The sequence below is a fragment of the Giraffa tippelskirchi genome, chromosome 6 (assembly GCF_054371585.1).
Source record: "Giraffa tippelskirchi isolate mGirTip1 chromosome 6, T2T-mGirTip1v1.2.pri, whole genome shotgun sequence".
NCBI classification, from domain to species: Eukaryota; Metazoa; Chordata; class Mammalia; order Artiodactyla; family Giraffidae; genus Giraffa; species Giraffa tippelskirchi.
In genome coordinates, this window is record NC_137280.1 from 109,469,193 (window position 1) to 109,489,838 (window position 20,646).

Consider the following 20,646-nt stretch of genomic DNA (forward strand, 5'->3'; position numbering starts at 1 on the left):
TAAGTTTTAGGGATCTACTGTACAACACGGTGATCATAACTAATAATAAGGTAATGTACACTTTAAAACTGCAAAGTGAGTGTATCTTTTAAAAGTTCTTACCACAAAAAAGAGATGGTAACTATATGACATGGCGGAGATGTTAGCTAATACTACAGTGGCAATCATTCTGCAATATGTAAGTGTATCAAATCAACTCAGTGTACACCTTCAACTTACATAATGTTATATGTCAAGTATACCTGAAGGGGGAAAAAGAATAAGGTAGTTCTATAAGTACCAACATAAAATATTGCCAGCCAAATTTTTGTTATAACAAAATGTGATCTGTTTTATTGTTTAAAAGAAATGCCTAACTGTACATACTAATATATAGAACACAGACATAATCTCCAAAGATATTGTATCAGACACCTCTTGGGCACATCTTAAATCACCCCAGCACTTCCAGCCTTTTCCCACAGCCACTGCTGCTTCTACACAGTCTTTGACCAGCCTTGCATAGGCACAAGGTGACCAGACCTCATTTCAGTCCACTTAGGTACACTCAAGCTTCCTGTTCCAGGGTAAAGCTCTGAGCAGCATTTTCTATGGCTTCTTAGACTCTCAGGGAACAAAGGGACAAGACAGAAACTCTCACTTTTTGCTTTACACACTGTATATGATTTAAACTTATTATCTTTTAAAAAAGCATTAACTTTTACAATTTATAAAAGTGTAGAGAATCAATAGGACAATCACAAATTCAATAAAAGGATGTGAAAGGGGGAAGAATCTAGCCAGATGGATGGCCAGGATGAATAGATATTTCGTGGCGCTATTTATAAAGACTGAAAACACAAGAGTAACAGGATTATCAGGGATGATGAAGTTCAATTTTAAACACAGTGAATGTGAGGCAACAACATCCAGGAAATAATGCAATAGTATGAAAATTATTTTTCCATGATCTAGCCATATAAAAGAAGGGCTCAGGGTATTTAATCATACATAGAGAGTCTCGATATTAATTCTATTTAAATAAGACAGGCAAAATATGAGTTTTCAAGCAACCTGTTAAAACAAAGCTTAGTAAAACACTAGTTTTTAAGCAACAAGCAAAATTAATTATATCATAAGATTTGGAAGGTAAAATTTATAAAACTAAAAAACACAATTTATTCTACTTTTACAATTCCAATCTAATGGGAAAACTTTTATCATTTAATTCTTAATCTTGACTGTCACTTGATGTCGTGTCTGAAACCATTGCGCTATATTGTGTGGTTTAAATACGGCAATGTTATTCTCCTCAGTTGGTGAAGCAAGGTTTCCAAAGCTGGACTTCATGGATTTTATTTTTTTATTTTTTATTTTTTTCATGGATTTCAGAACCTGAATATTTATCCATTCAGTTTGACCCCAAACACTATTTCCTTTACTCCAATTACCCAGATGTTATCATTTTCTATGTATGCCATGAAAAGTTTAAACTCACTGGATTGAAATACTCTAAAGAATAAAATTATATACTGTTTTATGAACCCACTAAAGATATTTTTCCATTCATTTACCTGAATAGCATATCAAAAATGCTATTTAGGTACCAAATAAAATATGAGACATATATCCTACTGCACACCTACTAAGTTTTTATCTATTTTTTATAGAAGTAAATATAAACATATATTTTTTCCAACATAGTACTCCACAGAATCATGAGATGGGGACAATGATATTCAAAACATCCTTCTTGCTGTTTTTTCCTTTGTCACCCTTTATTTCAGGCTAAACTAAAATTAACTTTTCCTTTCACATCCACATAACATTACCACTTTGCTTTGGTGTGTCAAAGAAACAGAATTAAAACTCATGTTGACATGACTAAATGCTTGGCATGTCTTGAAGTCATTTGGAACAAGACAGTTTTTTTGTATATGGTGAAAAGAGTCAAGAATAGTTTTAGTCCTTCCTGTCCTTCAGACTAAGCCATCATCCCCTTTCTAGATAACTAGTGAACCTCACTGGAGAAGGCAATGGCACCCCACTCCAGTACTCTTGCCTGGAAAATCCCATGGACGGAGGAGCCTGGTAGGCTGCAGTCCATGGAGTCGCTAAGAGTCGGACACGACTGAGCGACTTCACTTTCACTTTTCACTTTCTTGCTTTGGAGAAGCAAATGGCAACCCACTCCTGATGAATTATCTTGATAATTCACACAATGGCAACCCAGTGTTCTTGCCTGGAGGATCCCAGGGACGGGGGAGCCTGGTGGGCTGCCATCTATGGGGTCGCACAGAGTTGGACACGACTGAAGCGACTTAGCAGCAGGAGCAGCAGCAGCAGTGAACCTCATAGTTCAGCAGGTAAAGAATCCACCTGAAATGCAGGAGACCCCAGTTCTATTCCAAGGTTGGGAAGATCCAGTGGAGAAGGGATAGGCTACTCACTCCAGTATTCTTGGGCTTCCCTTGTGGCTCAGCTGGTAAAGAATCCGCCTGCAATGCGGGAGACCTGGGTTCAATCCCTGGGTTGGAAAGATCCCCTGGAGAAGGGAAAGGCTACCCTCTCCAGTATTCTGGCCTGGAGAATTCCATGGACTGTACAGTCCATGGGGTAACAAAGAGTCAGACACAAGTGAGTGACTTTCACTTTCAGTGAACCTCAAACTCTTTCTGCTTCATCCCACCAAAATAAATTCTTAGGACATTACCTAATAAACTCATTTAAGACAAGATATAAATTTGTGATAATGCCAAAAACTATCTCCCCCAAGTATATCTTTATTTTTATAAGAGAAAAATCTTAACAGTTCTTTCAGATATTAGCATCAGGTTGATCAAGTATTCTACACAAAAGAAATCTTTTCAAATCCCCAAGTCTGGACTAGTTAGGTAGCTAAATGACCAATCCATTATTCCTACAAATATATAGTTTAAGACTTGGAATAAAAACACTAGATGGAAGAAGGAGCTATTATTTTCTTCAAAGGGAAAACGAATTTGTGCCCAACTAGCTGTTCATCTTGAATTAGCTAGCCTCCTGTCATTTGTGGTCTGACTACTTTTCCCATAGCCCAAACCTGAAGTCATCAATATCACCCAGAATTGCTCATTGGGTGCTTTTTTTTTTTTTTTAACATAGGAATAATACAGTAACTAGGACCACTAGCCACTGTGTTTGCAAGAGAATTGAAAATCTAATACGTGTTTACTCCACAATTTGACCACCACTGCTTCCCAAAGGATTATAAATATTCTATTTTTCCATTCCACAACCATGAAAATTAAGAAACCATACATAGTTAGTGCTATTTCTCTTTGAAATACACCACTCTTTACATAGGTTCTGTACATAAAGCAGTGAGACATAAAAAGTTTCTGTCCCTTGCACACAGGTTAGCAGAAAACATAAATGTGGTTTTGACTCATAGACATTGAAAGGCAATTGTTAATGGTGACTGAGAAGTAAGAAAAAAGAAGTGAACCACTAAACTTATTAACTCAAATACTAACTTAAGTCTTATTCAACCTTCATAAAATATTTTTCAGGAAAAAAGGTAACATACAAAGTGTTCAAATAGGATTGTGAGTTCTGTTTCCGCTACAACTGTGAATTGCCTTCAGGAGTCTTTTCATTGAGGGAGACAGGGAGACATTTGACTTTCCACGACCTGGGCTTCTACTGGGTGGGTGAATCTTCCACTCCACCTGCTCCACCCAGAAGAAACATTCAGAGTAAACAATTTTTACTCTAGCCCTTCACTGGCTCCTCCATATAAGGAGCTTTCCATACAAGAAGGTCACAAGATCAGACTTAGAAATGAGGGGAAAAGCAGTAGAAGTCACATGTGCCTTTGGATCCAAGCTGCATGTTCCATTCCAACTTGAATACTAATAAAGCTGCTGTTCTTTCACTCTCACTGGGACAAGAGATGAATAACAATATTCTCCAACACACTTCTAAACTAGAGTGAATAAAAGATAAGTCAAGCTTTTAGTTTTACACTTCAGAGTTGAAACAGCAGGGAAGCGGGTAGGGCACAACCATTAAAAGAATGACATGGCCACAGGACATCACGAAAACTGGTTAGAACCAACTAGGTCTAAGACGGTGAATGATTCCTTGAGCCTCATTATCTGCCCATTGTACTATATTAGCATATGCTAAATGGGACACCCATCAGCTCCATGACAGTTCTGAGGCCAACCAAAAAAGGCCAAAAAGTGGGTGGTGGCCCAATTCCTGGCAGTCTCCACCCCTAAAGTAACTGGAATAATTCTCCTGCTCATTAGCCTATGAAATTACCCGACCCATAAAAACTCACTGTGCCATATTTGGAGTCTCTCTCTCACCTTCTCAGATGGCCCACACCATCTGTGGAGTGTTTTCTCTCAAAATAAACCTACTTCTTACCTATCACTTCATCTCCAAATTCTTCCACAACAAAGCAAGAACCTTAAATTCACCAGCAGCATGATTGCAAAGCCAGACAGGAGAATCTGCTAAACCCCAGCCTCTCCTCTCGCCTCTCTTGCACTTGAGAGTCACTCCCTTACTTTCCACAATTACTCTCCCACTCTCTCCCTACCTCACTCTTAACTTCCACCCTTTTCTTGTGCCTTACTCTGCTGGAAATAGAGAAAAAGAAATCCATCAGGCATTTTCTCCCATCCAAGTACTAACCAGGCCTGACCCTGCTTAGCTTTTGAGATCAGAAGAGATCAGGCACATTCATGGTGGTATGGTCATAGACTGCCAGGCATTTTCTAACCTTGCCCACTAGATGTTCCACTTTTACTACATATGTGCAGGGCATGTCAGGGAATGTTTCCAGGCATCCTTACAGGCAGCCAGGGGCCTGAACCACAGGATCTTTACCCTCTGGGTTTGCCTTGTGCTCAGTCACTTCAGCGCGTGGGATTTTCCCAAGCAACAATACTGGAGTGGGTTGCCATGCTCTCCTCCAGGGGATTTTCCAGACCCAGGGATTAAACCCACATCTCCTGCATTGTAGGCGGATTCTTTACCACTGAGCCACCACCACCAGTGGAGCCTCCAGTTTGCCTTATCCACCATTTAACTGTTAACAGATTTGATACAGGAGCCCCTGGTGGCTCAGATGGTAAAGAGTTTGCCGGTAGGGTGGGAGACCTGGGTTCAATCCCTGTGTTGGGACGATCCCCTGGAGAAGGAAATGGCAACTCACTCCAGCATTCTTGCCTGGAGAAACCCAGGGACAGAGGATCCTGGCAGGCTACAATCCATGGGGTCACAAACAGTCTAACATGACTGAGTGACTTCACTTTAACAGATTCAATGGTGTAAAAATACAAAATATAGCGTAACTCAAGAGTTTGTACCACAGTTACGGCAGCTGCAATCCCTTCAGGAACTGCCTCGTGAGGTGGGTGTTAGGAGCGGTGGATGGTCTCATGATGTGTGGTTGGGACCCATACTAGGTCCAAGGTTAACCGCCCAACTTCTGGTGTTTGGTCAGACCCATCCAGGGTCCACTCTGACTTCTCTGCCACCCTTCCTGGTTAGGGCGGGACAGGCAACTCATGCCGGGTGGGCCAGGCGCACGGCCCCATCCCCAGGATACATGCCTGAGCAATGACCCACATTTACTGTGTTCGACTGGGGATGTCGCAGGGCCCTCCATCTCTCTAACTAGAGTCACAGGTGCCTCCACATCAGCTGCCACATCTGCACCTGCATCCAGCCCTACTGTCTGCTGGGCAGAGCACCTGCGGGAAGGTGTGGGGAGATGATGGCCCCAGGGGTACTACCCACAAAAGTGTGCGTGTCACTTGCTCAGTCATGTCCGACTTCTGGCAACCCCATGGACTGTAGCCCACCAGGCTCCTCTGTCCATGGGATTCTCCAGGCAAGAATATTGGTGTGGGTTGCCATTGCCCTCCTCCAGGGAATCTTCTGACCCAGGGATACAACACGAGTCTCTTACTTCTCCTGCATTGGCAGGTGAGTTCTTTAGCATTAGCACCACCTGAGAAGCCGGAAAGGGAAGGGAAAAGACAAGTTTTTTTCTTTTTCACAAACCATCTCTGTTAATGGCTGGTGCTTGTTTTCTAAAACTTACCAGGTTTTTAGAGAAAAAGGCTGGGACTTAAAGCCCCTTTAAGTGGCTTCCCTTATGGTTTAAATAGGTCTTTGGGAGCTTCCTTTGTGGCTCAGATGGTAAGAATCTGCCTGCAATGAGGGAGACCCAGGTTCAATCCCTGGGTTGGGAAGATTCCTGAGAGAAGGGAATGGCAACCTACTCCAGGATTCTTGCCTGGAGAACTCCAAGGACAGAGGAGCCTGGCAGGTCACAGTCCATGGGGTTGCAAAGAGCAGGACACAACTGAGCGACTAACACTAAATAGGTCTTAGAACCATGAGGACGTCTGTTTCAGGGGAACGTATCCCAGAACACAGGGATTCACCTACAGAATCTTCAGAGAAGCCTTCAGGAAGGTCATTCATCCTGGGTACCACGAATGCCAGGATAAGACACAGGCCCCAGGAAGCTGGGGCCAACAGGACCACCACATGGAGTAATAGCTCACCCTCACTGTAGATAAAGTCCACTAGGTGGGCAGGAATGCCGGAAACCAGTCCAGAGCCCCCACAGGACCTCCCAACACTGGTGATTCTCTCCCATATTAGCATCCTGCCCTTGAAGGAATGATGGGGAACACCTCCTCCAACCCCAAGGACTTGTTCCTCAGGTGAATTTTGAGTCACTGGACAAGTTTTTTCATTCTTTAAAATGAAAAATAAAGCTCATTTTCTTTTGCAATGAAGCCTGGGCCCCAGAATAAACTTGAGAACACTGAGGCCTGGCCAAAGTATGGGAGCCTCAACTACAATAACACCCTATAGTTAGACATTTTTTGCAAAAAGCAGGAAAAATGGACAGAAGTTCCTTATGTACAGGCTTTTATGGCCCTAAGAGAAAACCCACAGAAAACTCAGTAGTGGCCACAGGACTGGAAAAGGTCAGTTTTCATTCCAATCCCAAAGAAAAGCAATGCCAAAGAATGTTCAAACTACCGCACAATTGCACTCATCTTACACGCTACCAAAGTAATGCTCAAAATTCTCCAAGCACCAAGGAGAATTCTTCAATAGTACGTGAACCGAGAACTTCCAGATGTTCAAGCTGGATTTAGAAAAGGCAGAAGAACTAGAGATCAAATTGCCAACATCCATTGGATCACAGAAAAAGCAAGAGAGTTCCAGAAAAACATCTACTTCTGCTTCATTGACTATGCCAAAGCCTTTGACTGTGTGGATCGCAACAAACCGTGGAAAATTCTGAAAGAGATGGGAAGACGAGACCACTTTACCTGCCTCTTGAGAAATCTGTATGCAGGTCAGGAAGCAACAGTTAGAACTGGACGTGGAACAACAGACTGGTTCCAAATTGGGAAAGGAGTACATCAAGGCTGCATACTGTCATCCTGCTTATTTAACTTGTATGCAGATTACATCATGTGAAACACTGGTCTGGATGAATCACAAGCTGAAATCAAGATTGCCAAGAGAAATATCAATAACCTCAGATAAGCAGATGACACCACCCTTATGGCAGAAAGCAAAGAGGGACTAAAGAGCCTCTTGATGACAGTGAAAGAGGACAGTGAAAAAGCTGGCTTAAAACTCAACATTAAAAAAACGATGATCATGGCATCTGGTCCCATCACTTCCTGGAAAATAAATGGGGAAACAATGGAAATAGTGACAGACTTTATTTTCTTGGGCTCCAAAATCACTGCAGACAGTGACTGCAGCCATGAAATTAAAAGATGCTTGCTCCTTGGAGGAAAAGTTATGACCAACCTAGACAGTTAGTAAAAAAGCAGAGACATTACTTTGCCAACAAAGGTTCATCTAGTCAAAGCTCTGGTTTTTCCAGTAGTCATGTATGGATGTGAGAATTGGACCATAAAGAAAGAGGAGGGCCAGAGAATTTATGCTTTTGAACTATGGTGTTGGAGAAGACCCTTAAGAGTCCCTTGGACTGCAAGATCAAACCAGTCAATCCTAAAGGAAGTCAGTCCTGGATATTCACTGGAAGGACTGATGCTGAAGCTGAAACTCCAATACTTTGGCCACCTGATGCGAGGAACTGACTCATTGGAAAAATCCCTGATGCTAGGAAAGATTGAAGACAGGAAGAGAAGGGGAAAACAAGAGGATGAGATGGTTGGATGGCATCACCAACTCGATGGACATGAGCTTGATCAAGTTCTGGGAGTTGGTGATGGACAGGGAAGCCTGGTGTGCTGCAGTCCATGGGGTTGCAAAGAGTCAGACAGGACTGAGTGCCTGAATTAAACTGATGGGAGTCTTATAATAGGGAACCCTGCCATCTGGGACCCAATCAGGCTACACAAAAGTCCTCTTTAGTGGCACCTGTGGAGCAACAGGAGCTCCAGACATAAGACCCAAGCCCCAACACTCTTCCACCATCTGCAACCCTTCCCTCATCCTATAAACCTCTTCACCCTTCTATACCAGAAATGCAGCCAGAGGCTTAGCCCCCTTCAGGAAGAGAGCAGGTGGGCCTCAGGGAATTAGCAAAGTCCACACCCCTTTTTCCTTGTTGCCTTAACCAGTCCAGCACCTGCTTAGGCAGATTCTCGGAGGACCCTAGCCAGTTTACCAAAGAATTCTAGGCCAAAATCTTGCCATGGGACCCCCAAAGTCCTCTCAACCTCCTTATTTATCAACACAGCCTTTGGTGTTTTTAACAGTAGAGACCAGAGTGAGGAGGAAAGAGGGAACAATGCAATTCAAGGAAGGAATGACAGCAGGCCAGGCTTTTGGCAGTTGTCACAAGACCTAACCCCTCTCCTGGTCACCCCAAAAGTACAGCTAGAAGACCTCTGCCAGGAAAGGGAGCTTGTTTTGGCTGTGGGAGTCCCAAACACTGGAGCAAGGGGTGCTCAGGAAACAGGTCCCAGTATATACCCAAAATGCTGTGAGTGCCCTGCAAGAAGATGGGCCTCTGTAAGAAAGGGTGCCCCCAGCTTCAAAGGGAGTGAGGGAATTCCCCATGCCAGTCATGGCAGTGGTTGATTGACAGGACCTGGGACCTCCCAAGGCTCCTGAGAAGACAGCTTTAATCACACAGGAGTAACCATGCATGGCCACTGATGTGGCAGGTAAGCTTGACCAATTTCTAGTGGACATAGGAGCTACTTAACTCTGTCCTGACTTCTCATGCTGGGCTCCTTGCCTCTGAAAGCTGCTTTATTGGTTGGGTTGAAGGAAAGTCAAAACTAAAACATGTCACCATCCCGCTATCTTGCACCTACAGAAAGACTTCTATAAGTGTCTTGTCATGTCTAAAGGCTCCAGCCCATTATTGGGAAGGGATTTTCTCTCAGACTTGGGAGAGAAAATTTTCTCTCTTACTCTCCCTGAAGACCAAAGCCAAGGAGTGTTTTTGGCTGGACTGTATATTACACAAGACATGGACAGTCCAACCCAAAACATCTCCCCCACCAAAATTTAAAAACTTAATAGATATATAGGTCTGGGATCAGATAATTTCAGGGAAGTTTGTCACTCCTATAAAAATCACCTTAAAGGAAACTAGTAACTTCCCTCCCAGGTGCCAATACCCCATAAAATCAGAGGCCCAATGAGGCTTCCAACCTCTAACAGTAAAAAGGGTTTAGCCATCTAGACAAGTAAGCTTGATTTGTTCCATTTGCCAGAAACCCGATTTTAATCCAACCTCTTTTGTAGACTAATGAGTTTTACATTGCTATAATTGACTCAGGACTAAAATTTTGAAATGAGAACTATGAGGTCTCTGTGTTTGTTTGTGTGTTCATATATATCTATATATGCTGTAGATGCATGGTGTCAACTATAAATTGGTGCTTGCCAAAGGCATTTGCTATCTGCCTCTGCAGAGATTGAATCCTGTGCTGCTGCAGCTGTTGACCTTCGACATGCCCTGAAGGGAGTTCAGGATGGAGAATGAGGCACTTTGTGATCCAAGGAATCTGGTGGAACAAGTCTATAGATAGTTAGATATTTTCAGGACTTTCCTTGGTGGCTCAGGAAGATCCACTGAAGAAGGGAATAGCAACCCACTCCAGTATTCTGGCCTGGAGAATTCCATGGACAGAGGGGCCTGGTGGGCTACAGTCAATAGGGTTGCACGAGTCAGGCATGACTGAGTGACTAACACACTTTTCATATTTTCAGAAACTGATTTCATGACCCCAATCTTTACATCTCCTCATATCCAAAAAAGCACTAAATCCCTTCATGATGACATCAACTCCTCGTGACTAGCAGAAAACCTTTTGTAAAACAAGTGCTTGATTGCACTGAACTCCCCCTTCACCAAAATCATATATATTGACTTTCCCTTACTACCTCTCTGGAACAGTGTCTCAGAGCTATGTGAGGCACTCTGTCCCAGGCTGCAGTCCTCGTTTTCCCCCAAATAAAACTTAACTTGCAACCCTCACGTTGTGCATCTTTTTTTAGTAGACAATGGTATTGCCAAAATTAATTTGTAAAAGATTTCCATTTAATTGGCTTAAAGAAAAGTAAGTTCTTAGACCCATGTTCGATCCCTGGGTTGGGAAGATCCCCTGGAGAAGGGAAAGGCTACCCACTCCAGTATTCTGCCTGGAGAATTCCACAGAATTCCCCATAGTCCATGGGGTCGCAAAGAGCCGGACAAGACTGAGTGACTTTCATTCACTATAGCTTATATAAATATTCAGAAATATAAAACTGGTCAAAATGAATTTCAGGTTTATGTTATCTGGGAAATACTCAATACTAAACTATAATATTTGATATTGAAGGTGGCTTAAGCTTGTTGGTCTAATTAATATACACATATCTTTAGAGTCATCAGTGTTAAGTGCAGTATGTCAGTTGTACCTAAGTTTACTAGAGATCAAATAAAACCTTATTCTCTCTGTTACAAATTTGTTAATAATAAAAGTAACAATGTAAAAAGCTTATAAGGAAAGCAGGATATGTGTTTTCAGTAAAGAAAGTATAAGGAATGGAATTGCATGTTATTAAGAGAAAAGAGGAGAAGGCAATGGCACCCCACTCCGGTACTCTTGCCTGGAAAATCCCATGGATAGAGGAGCCTGGTAGGCTGCAGTCCATGGGGTCGCTAAGAGTCGGACACGACTGAGCGACTTCACTTTCACTTTTCACTTTCATGCATTGGAGAAGGAAACGGCAACCCACTCCAGTGTTCTTGCCTGGAGAATCCCAGGGATGGCGGAGCCTGGTGGGCTGCCGTCTATGGGGTCGCACAGAGTCGGACACGACTGAGGTGACTTAGCAGCAAGAGAAAAGAAAGTCTGTTTTCTGATTGTTACTGGATGGAAAAAAACAAAGTGATAGGTACAGAAAGTGATGGAAGGTTTGTGGAAACTGGATCCTGGGAAAAGACTTTTGTGCATGGTCAGTATTGAGTAAGTTTAGAATAAATTTAATTGAGTAAAAGAATTTTAAAGGTAAGCTGATACAAAACCTGAATTTGGGTTTTCTGCTTGTTAAAAGTACAAGTTTTCTTAAAATGCTGAACCACCTTTGATAACAAATTTTAAGTTTCTTTACCTTTTAAGTGATATGTTCTGCATTTTCCTTTGAAATTTTTTATTGTCACTTTGGTTAAGAAATTAGCATTGTCTCACAGTGACCTATGGTCTTATTTGACCATATATTTTAAAACTGTTTGACAAGCTTCCCAAATATCAAATTTTAATGAAAGCTCTTTTGATCTCCAGCTAACTTTGGGATGCTTTAGGGGGTCCCTGAGGTATTTCAAAGAAAAATATTTAACTATGATTATTTGGAATGTTAAATTAAATGTAATCACTCATAATTCTAGTTATTGTAACCAAGTTTCTTTATTGATTACAGTGTAATCAGATGTTTAACCATGCCTTTTAAGTCTTTTGTCATTTATAGATATTTTTGTAGTCTGATGCTGTTGCAAAAAGTGCTTCATCATCAAAGAGATTCATAGAAAAGCTATGCAAGCTGTTGTAACAGTTCCACATCAAAATGATGGCAATGAGAGGATTCCAGCCCATACCCACTTAAAACAAGGAGTTCTCCTGCCTCTGGGGCCTCCAGATCAGGCATCTAGAGATTTCTATTTCCTGACAGGCAGGGTCGATGCCCATACTCAGCCTTGAAGCAGTTACAGAAGGACTGTCATCCCTCTGCTTCATAAGAGTATGGGAGCAAAGTCCTGAGGGAGCAATGAAACAAGAGGGAAGGGGGCAGGGCACAATCCTTAAAAGAATGGCATGGCCACAGGACAAGACAAAAACTCGTTAAAACCAACTAGGTCCAAGATGGCACAAGATTTGACTTCTACTAGACCTTGATGCCGTGAGCACAGGTCCCAGCGTTGTAGAGACTGCACCGCGGTGTCCAGGAAGCCGCTGAGACTGCTTCCACTGGGCAGCCTTGGGAACCCAGGCAAGAGAATGTGTGTAAGGAACACGGCAGTGTCACTCTGCCCTTTGAGCCTGGGAATGTTTTTTGTCATGCTGTATGTAGTCAGACGGAGAAGGAAATGGCAACCCACTCCAGTACTCTTGCCTGGAAAATCCTATGGACAGAGGAGCCTGGTAGGCTGCAGTCCATGGGTTCGCTAAGGGTCGGACATGACTGAGCGACTTCACTTTCAGACCTTGAGACTCATTATCCATTCATTAGCATGTGCTAAATGACGCACCCACCAGCACCATGACAGTTCCGAGGCCAACCATAGGAGGCCAAAAAGTGGGTGCTGGCCCAATTCCTGGAAATTCCCACTCCTTCACCAAAATAACTGGAATAATTTCCCCATTTATTAGCCTATGAAATTAACCAACATTTAAAAACTAACCACTCCGTATTTTCAGGCTCTCACCTTCTGAGATGGCCCCCATTCTGTGGAATGTTTCCTCTCTAAATAAATCCATTTCTTAACTGTCACTTCACCTCTGAATTCTTTCACGACAAAGCAAGAACCTTAAACTCAGCAATCATTACAATTTTTTTGAAAAGGCACTCTTCTAAAGATCATCAAATATTTTAAGCTATAAAAGTAAGTCCCAAGTTGACAATTCTCTGAACAAACTTTTTCAAGATGCGAGAAAATCTGCTCAGTTAGGAAGCTGCCCTCTTCTAAGCTCAGCAGTGATGCAAAACATATCTGCAGTCACTAAAACCACTTCCAAATTGAACTGCCTGATGTCTGTAAAGAGCAATGCCTTTAAAATGTCAAAAAAAGTTATAAAAAAAAAAAAACACTGGAGAAAACTGATTATTCCAAACAAATGTTTTCATTTTGTCTACAGCTAAGGTTTCTGTGAGATAAGACCTGAATTAAAACAGCACACAGGCCAAGGTTACTGCTCATGTAATTAAATGTCAGACTGAAAAAAAGAGGGTAATCAGAGAGCTTCACGTGAACTTTGATTCTATAAATCAGTCACTGAATTCAACAACCTCACTGCATCTTAGTGGAACTAAACGCAGATAATCTCCTAAAACCAAAAATAAGAAATAAGGGGTAAAGTATGTCATCTCAAGGCCCCCAACATCCTCCCACACTGAGACCCTCTCTCCCTCATCTTTAGCCTCACATTCCAATCAGACACACAAAGGGAATTCTTTCCAGGATTTACCCCTCTGCTTTCTCTTTCTTTCAGATCATTTAGTTGATCTAAAATTCACAGTTGATGGTAACAGTTGAAAAACTCCTTGACGGGTAAAATACTACCAACCTACTTCTGGCTAACAAACATTTTTCATATCAGACTGATTTAACACAGTAAATGGTCTGCATACTGAAAAGATTACTGACCAATTCTCTCTGATTTAAAATAGGCAAGGGTTTCTCCCCAAGGTTCTTATGATGAAAGCCGTGTTAACTAATATGAAAGGTTGTCTGTAGTTGTCTCACTTCTTCTCAAGGGTTTTCTGCTCCTCTAAGGAATTGTACATTTTTATTCTAAACCAATGTTCCTTAGAGGTGCAGAAAACCCTTGAGATAAAAATTTAATGTAAACCCGGCTTTAGCCCTGAGGTGTTTGTCAGAAGCAAATATAAGACCATTTCAGAGTGAAGCTCCCAAAATCCAAGTTTTAAGGATTTTTTACACACACACACACAAAAGCCACACTTAAAATAATCTCACATTTTAAAATTATAAAGCTCATAAGGAATCAATTTCCCAATACATTTGAATACTGAGACTAAACTTTAAAAACTTTGGAGATGATTTTACATCTTCAGAAAAAAAGTATTTTGAAATCTGATTTCTTTGATGAAAATTTACAAAAATGACTGATGGAAAAACATTGGAATATCCCTCCCTGTGTTACCCTTACTCATCCCTGGAACTAATTCAAGCTGAACTTGAAGCTTATTTATTATTACTCAGAAATGTCTGACTCTAATCAAAGTAGGGTGTTCAATTTCAGTTGACACTTAGGTCAACACAATATGAAATGGAAAGTTATAAATGTTAGGACAAAGAAAATCCCCCTTGTCTTTTTTCTGAGAAAGTTGGCAAAAAATTATTTTATTTCTGATATCATTCTTTTGTTGAAAGTTTTCTCAGCTTAGGCATTAAAAATTGTCATTCTTACAAATATTTATATAAAAGTTCATGCTAGGCTTACCTTTATGTTCACTCAGTAAATACTCAGTGAATGTTTATTGTGTATTTATTTGTTCTAGATGCTCTGCTCAGGTTAGAGGGCAAGACTGAAAATACTTATTAGGAAGCAAAGGTATAACATCTAAAATCAAGTCTATCACTAAATTCTCCAAGGGGTGAGTATATACAGGGAAGAGCAGAGTTCTGAGGCATAAGACAGTGATTAAAGTTCAGGAGCAGTAAAAACAAAATCTAAGCTGAAGAGAAAGAGTCACATTTCAAGGAGGAAAATGAACATAAGTTATTGAGAGATTCAACAAAGTGCCAAGTTCAATATCAGAATAAGGGGAAACCAGGGCCACTGAACTTGGTGGTTGGAAAATCACTGGAGATACTCATTAAATAGCAAAAATTAAGACCTTTACAATCAGGAAAAATGAGTGGTGAGAAAATGGTGATAATTAGCATTTATTCCAGAAATTCAGCAGAAGTAAAGCTGACGACAGCTGTAGGGAGAGTGACAGGTTGTAAAAAAGCTGCCTTTGGGCTTTCCTTATAGCTCAGTTGGTAAAGAATCCGCCTGCAATGCAGGAGACTCCAGTTCAATTCCTGCATCGGGATTTCTGCTGGAGAGGGGATAAGCTACCCACTCCAGTATTCTTGGACTTCCCTGGTGGCTCATCTGGTAAAGAATCTGCCTGCAATACGGGAGACATGGGTTTGATTCCTGGGTTGGGAAGATCCCCTGGAGAAGGGAAAGGCTACCCACTCCAGTATTCTGGCCTAGAGAATTCCATGGAGAGTTGGATGTAACTTTCACTTTCTTTCACTTTCGAAGGAATGAAGTAAAATTTAATCAGTAAAAACTGATAACAGTAATTCAAGAGGAGGTATATAAGCCAACTTCCATTGGGTATTAGAATCAAAGATGCAAGCAGAGGGTTAACACTGAGGAGAAGTGACAGCTCTTCACGGGAAAGGTTCTCACAGATGTTAAGACCTCATATGAGGCAACACAGAAGCTTCTGCAAGAGGGGTTCAGTCAGCACATTCCTCTGTGGCGGAGGGAATGAAGGAAGAGCTGTGGGGAGCTCCTTAGGCTCTGTGGAAGAGAGACAACAATCTGTGCGGTAGACCATGGCTGGAGGACCTGGGCTGTCCTCAAGGTATTTATGAATGAATGAATAAAACTAAAATAAAACATAAAACACCACTGAGAGGGAGTGAATCAGGTCCATTAAGTTGGCTAGCAGGGTACAGTCCCAAAATTAACTTGAACAACTAAAAATGAGGCCTCTCATTATTTACAAAGCAAAAAAGACTAACAGAGCAAAGTTAGCTGGAGCTCCTTCCAGCCAAATAAACAATCAATCTAATACACAAACAAAACAAAACAAGAAAAAAAAGAAACCAAGAAAAAAAATTCTAAAAAGCAATTATATAACACATCAAAAAATATTTCTTTTTGTGTGTAAATCAACTATAATGCAGATTTTAAAAATTGAAGTATATAACATCTTTACCCCTTTTGTTTTTAAAAATTCTAACTCTGGCTAATTTTTCCTACAACTAAGTCATTTCTGAGCCATTGGCTGTGTATGTCAAGTCTTTCACCATAGACAAAAGAACCTTGTCTATGATCGATATCCAGGCAATATTACTATGTGCCAGGGCATGTATGTTTATATTTTTTGTTCTGTATTGGTTGTTTTGAAATACAAAACAGGTTTCTCAAGAAGCAGTCACTGGAGATCAAACCAATGCTTCCTAAAAATGACAGGAAAAACCTGGCCTGCTCTCGATGGGCAGCGACTTATTTTGTCCACCTTTTGCCAGCTTGAAGACGAATATTTTATATCCACATTCACAGGTGAAAAATCAGCAATACTTATTCCATTGAGACTAAGAGATAAAAAGCAATTTGATAAGTTTACCACATACTCAATCACCAGCTTTCAGCTTTGGTATTATTTTGGAAAAGTCTGATATGCTTGTTAGCAAAGCACAACACAGATTCAACAATGCCCCAGACTGTCCTGATGATTTTTTGTTCTCTATTTATTTATTTAATGGATTTTTATAACTGTGCCCATTACTGAAGCTTTGAGGCAAACACAGACATGCACTCAGACACACAACAAATTTCCAGCAAATAACTTCAATGGCATCAAAGAGAAAAATTAACAATATATTTTTTTAAAGTATTCTTGTATTATCTTTCCATCTACATAGGCTCTATAGACAAAGTAGTATTTGATTCAACTGGAATCCCATGGATATAGCCTTAGGATACTATTAATGTTTTTTCATAAAAAGAGAGGTCATCTCTAAAAGGACATAAACATAGACTCAAGGATTCTGTCTTCTGTGAAAACTTTCCTAACCACATTGCAACAGCCAAGCATTAGAACTTGCAGAATTACCAACAATATCCTTTGGGGAGCATTTGTTTCAGTTTAACAATCCTTGACGTTTCATTTAAATTTCTGTAAGTCATTAAGATACTAATTCTTACATTGGTTTTACTGTTATTACTGGTAGAGAAATTGCAGGAAATAGTAAACGGTCATTTTTCCTATGTAGAGGATCCCCAAGAACACATCCTACTTCAATGATTTACTAGGAAGTCTAACAGGATTCAGCATATAGTTGTATTCATGACTAACTCTTGTTGAAGCAAATGGATACAAAACAAAATCAGCAAAAGGTAAAAAGCACATGTGACAAAGTCAAAAGGAACCCAGATACAAGCTTCCAAGAGTTCCTTCCCAGTGGAGTCGTACAGGTCTTAATTCCCTAAGCATCAAACTGTGACAATACATGTACAGAATCATCTACCAGACAAACTCTTGAGAGACTCTGTGCCCAAGACTTCATCAAAGACTGGTCACATGGACACACGCAACCTCTGCCAAAATTCCAGACTCCCAGAAGTAAAACAGGTGTTCCACATAAACCATACCCCTTGCATAAACAAAACGGGCACAGAGAGCCACTCTTTTATTAGGCAGGGAATGGTGGGAACAGAAATCCAAGCTTCCAAATACCAGCCAAGGGACAACTCTGCAAACAGTCCTTTCTAAGTAGCCTCAGGCCTGCCGTGCTAATTCTTTTCTGCACATACCCTTAGAAATGGGATGGCCAAACTTTTGTGTCTAAAGCTGGAATCCTAAAGAAAACCTCAAGCTTTAAGAGAGGAAGGATATAGATTCATGGAAGAGTATTAAGCTAGATTTTCTTTAAGGAAGAAGGGATGACAGTATTGAATGAAAAAGGAACAAGAGCCTCATCCCCATGTGTCTTCTCTGAGATGGAGAAAAACAAGAGAATGGCCTTTTAGCAAGTGGGAGGGTCCAGTGTTCATCTCTAACACAGAAGGATTGAGTAGGGAGTATTTTTGTACTACCATAGTAGTAGTGATATTTATGGATATTTTGCAATCTAAATATTGAGTTGTAACTTTGAAAACCAAATCAAAAGCAACTTAAGCATGTTCTTGGCAAAAGAAGAATAGAAATATCTCATGCCCTAGTAGACGTGAAAGGCAAAGACCCAAGTGATAGACTTGATATACTGAAGACTCATGTCCAGGTTTTCTGAGTTGTACTATTTTTCTGGGATTTTTATATGACTTCAAGGAAACGTAATCCTCCCCTTTATACCATCAATCCCACCAAAACATTTTTTAAAAGGAAAGTGATATCGGCTACCTAGCCAGAGTTAACTTTTTGTATGTATTTAAGAAATACAATCACGTGATTCTCTGTGAATCTCTTTTGGTAGAACAAAATCATTCCAGTTAAACACACAATATAACATTTCATAAAATGCACAAACAAACAAAGCAATAAGTAGAAGAGAAAGAACATCTGTTTAGGGAGTAATGTCCTGGAAACAGGTGCAAGCTGTCCTCAGCCCCAACAAAGGAAAACTGTCCGTTAACAAAGAATATTACATGCTTACTCCCTGATTTTCAGACAAACCACCATGGTCATGAGAGGGGCCTGGGTAATTAATTAAATGATACCCCACACACAAACACCCAGAAACTCTAGCGACATTTTATTCATGTTCAAAAAGTAGCTTATTTAAAGAATAGCTGTCTAACTGGTTTAAACACTGAGGAACCTTGTGTTTCTCAGATAACAAATCCAAGATCCTTATGTGTATATTTTCTGCAACCACTTGGCTATAACAAGGAAAATGCTTTAAGTTAGAAATGCTCCCATCATATTCATCAGGAAGGAAAATGGATTTACCCTTAGATGCACACCAAACATTCTCAGTTTCATATTATTCTGTTCTTTTCAAAAGTGGATTTCTTAAACATACAACTAAACACTATCTAATGTTGATGACTTTGAAGGATTTTCATAGAAATAAATTCATAAAAAAAAATTAACTGAATCAATGATAGTCACATATTAAGGTAAATATGACTGACATATTTATCTCATTTTGAACTACTTCTGAATATATATTATTTTAGACATTTGGGAAATGAATAGCTAAAAATATTTTGACATAAGTCTAACCAGGCTGGCATTTTGTTGCTGTTATTCTTTTATATTTTCCAGTTTAAAGCAGGTGGATTCTTCAACAAACTGAATGCTTATGACTCCCCAAAATTCGTATGTTGAAACTTAACCCCTCCGTGTTATTATACCAAAGAATATGGTATCTTCTAAGCCTCTCAATTCACAAAGTAAGAAATAGAAAAAAAACTTGGAAAACAAAGCATAAGGAATGGAAACTACAGAAGGGTGTCATTACATGTCAAACCTTTCTAAACTTTCAGATAGGACATCTACTAAATACATCACAGATGGGACTGTGGAAGAATGGCTGAATCATGTTCCCTTCCATGTCACAGTGAAAGAAGACTAAGCCCAGGGGTGAGGGAACAAAACCCTGGAATGACCACACTCCTACAATGCTCCTACAAGGAGAGGTGAAGCAGCTGAGGTTAAAAAACACAAACAGAGTTTGTCAGAAGCCATGGCAGACTTCCCTGGCCTTATGGCTAAACTGAGAGGCATCTGAGCCACACAATCTTCTGGCATGTAGGTGCCTGTTGTTGTTTAGTTGCTAAGTCATGTTTGATTATTTTGCGACCCCATGGACTGTAGCCAGCCAGGCTCCTTTGTCTGTGGGATTTCCCAGACAAGGATACTGCAGTGGGTTGCCATTTCCTTCTCTAGGGGATCTTCCAGATCCAGGAATCGAACCTGCCTCTCCTGCATTGCAGGCATATTCTTTACCACTGAGCCACCAGGGAAGCCCCAACATGTTCCTAACTGCTGGGCGACAAAAGAAACATGAAGAGAAACTCATCTAGACAGAAAAAGGCTTTCACTACAACTCTATCTGAGTACTTTGATCAATGTCTTATCTCCATGCATCCCACAATCACACATGAAACTTGGTTTCTGGATTTCTGATCTATAAAATTAATTGACAATGTGAAATTTCATCTTCATTTTCATTGAGACATGCAGTACACAGAAATGGACATGGACTTCTTACCAAGTTCTCTTCATGTTCCAGTAGGAACAAATGTAGACTTCCTTCTGTGAGGATAAATAAAAAAAAAAAATCTTAAGTATATAAATCAGTTCAAATCAGAGATGACTCTGCAGAATCAGAATTAATAATTTCCTGGTTAATAAATTTAAGAAACTGTTCATACTAATTTATTACAATAACATCTTTTTAAAACAATGTGAGTTTTCAACAAGTTTCAAAAGAGCATTACATCCATGAAACTAGGTCATATAGTCACCACAAAGATATATACATATATCTGAAATCATATAAAACTGTACATGAATGGAAACATTTCATGGAAAATTTTAAACCATAGGAAAGCAAAACATGTACAGTTAGCTACCATAAGAACAGCAAATTAGTGAAGTAGGAAACAAGTTCAAAGTTTTCTTAAAAGTTTAAAAAAGATGAGAACAAAATAATGAAATAAAGGTAAGAGCTATAGAGAATAA

At 40.3% G+C, this 20,646-nt stretch overlaps 1 protein-coding gene across 4 annotated transcripts in view; it reads right to left on the minus strand.

Moving 5' to 3' along the window:
* The window catches only part of PRR16 (proline rich 16), a 936,482-nt gene that overhangs the window by 832,892 nt on the left and 82,944 nt on the right, over positions 1-20,646 (minus strand). For 3 of the 4 annotated variants that reach the window (XR_014056407.1, XR_014056406.1, XR_014056405.1), the window contains one exon: positions 18,080-20,217. The gene's annotated coding sequence lies outside the window, so the exon portion shown is untranslated. Of the gene's footprint in view, positions 1-18,079; positions 20,218-20,646 lie in introns of those variants that run through there. The other variant, XM_081499071.1, reaches the window with a different exon arrangement.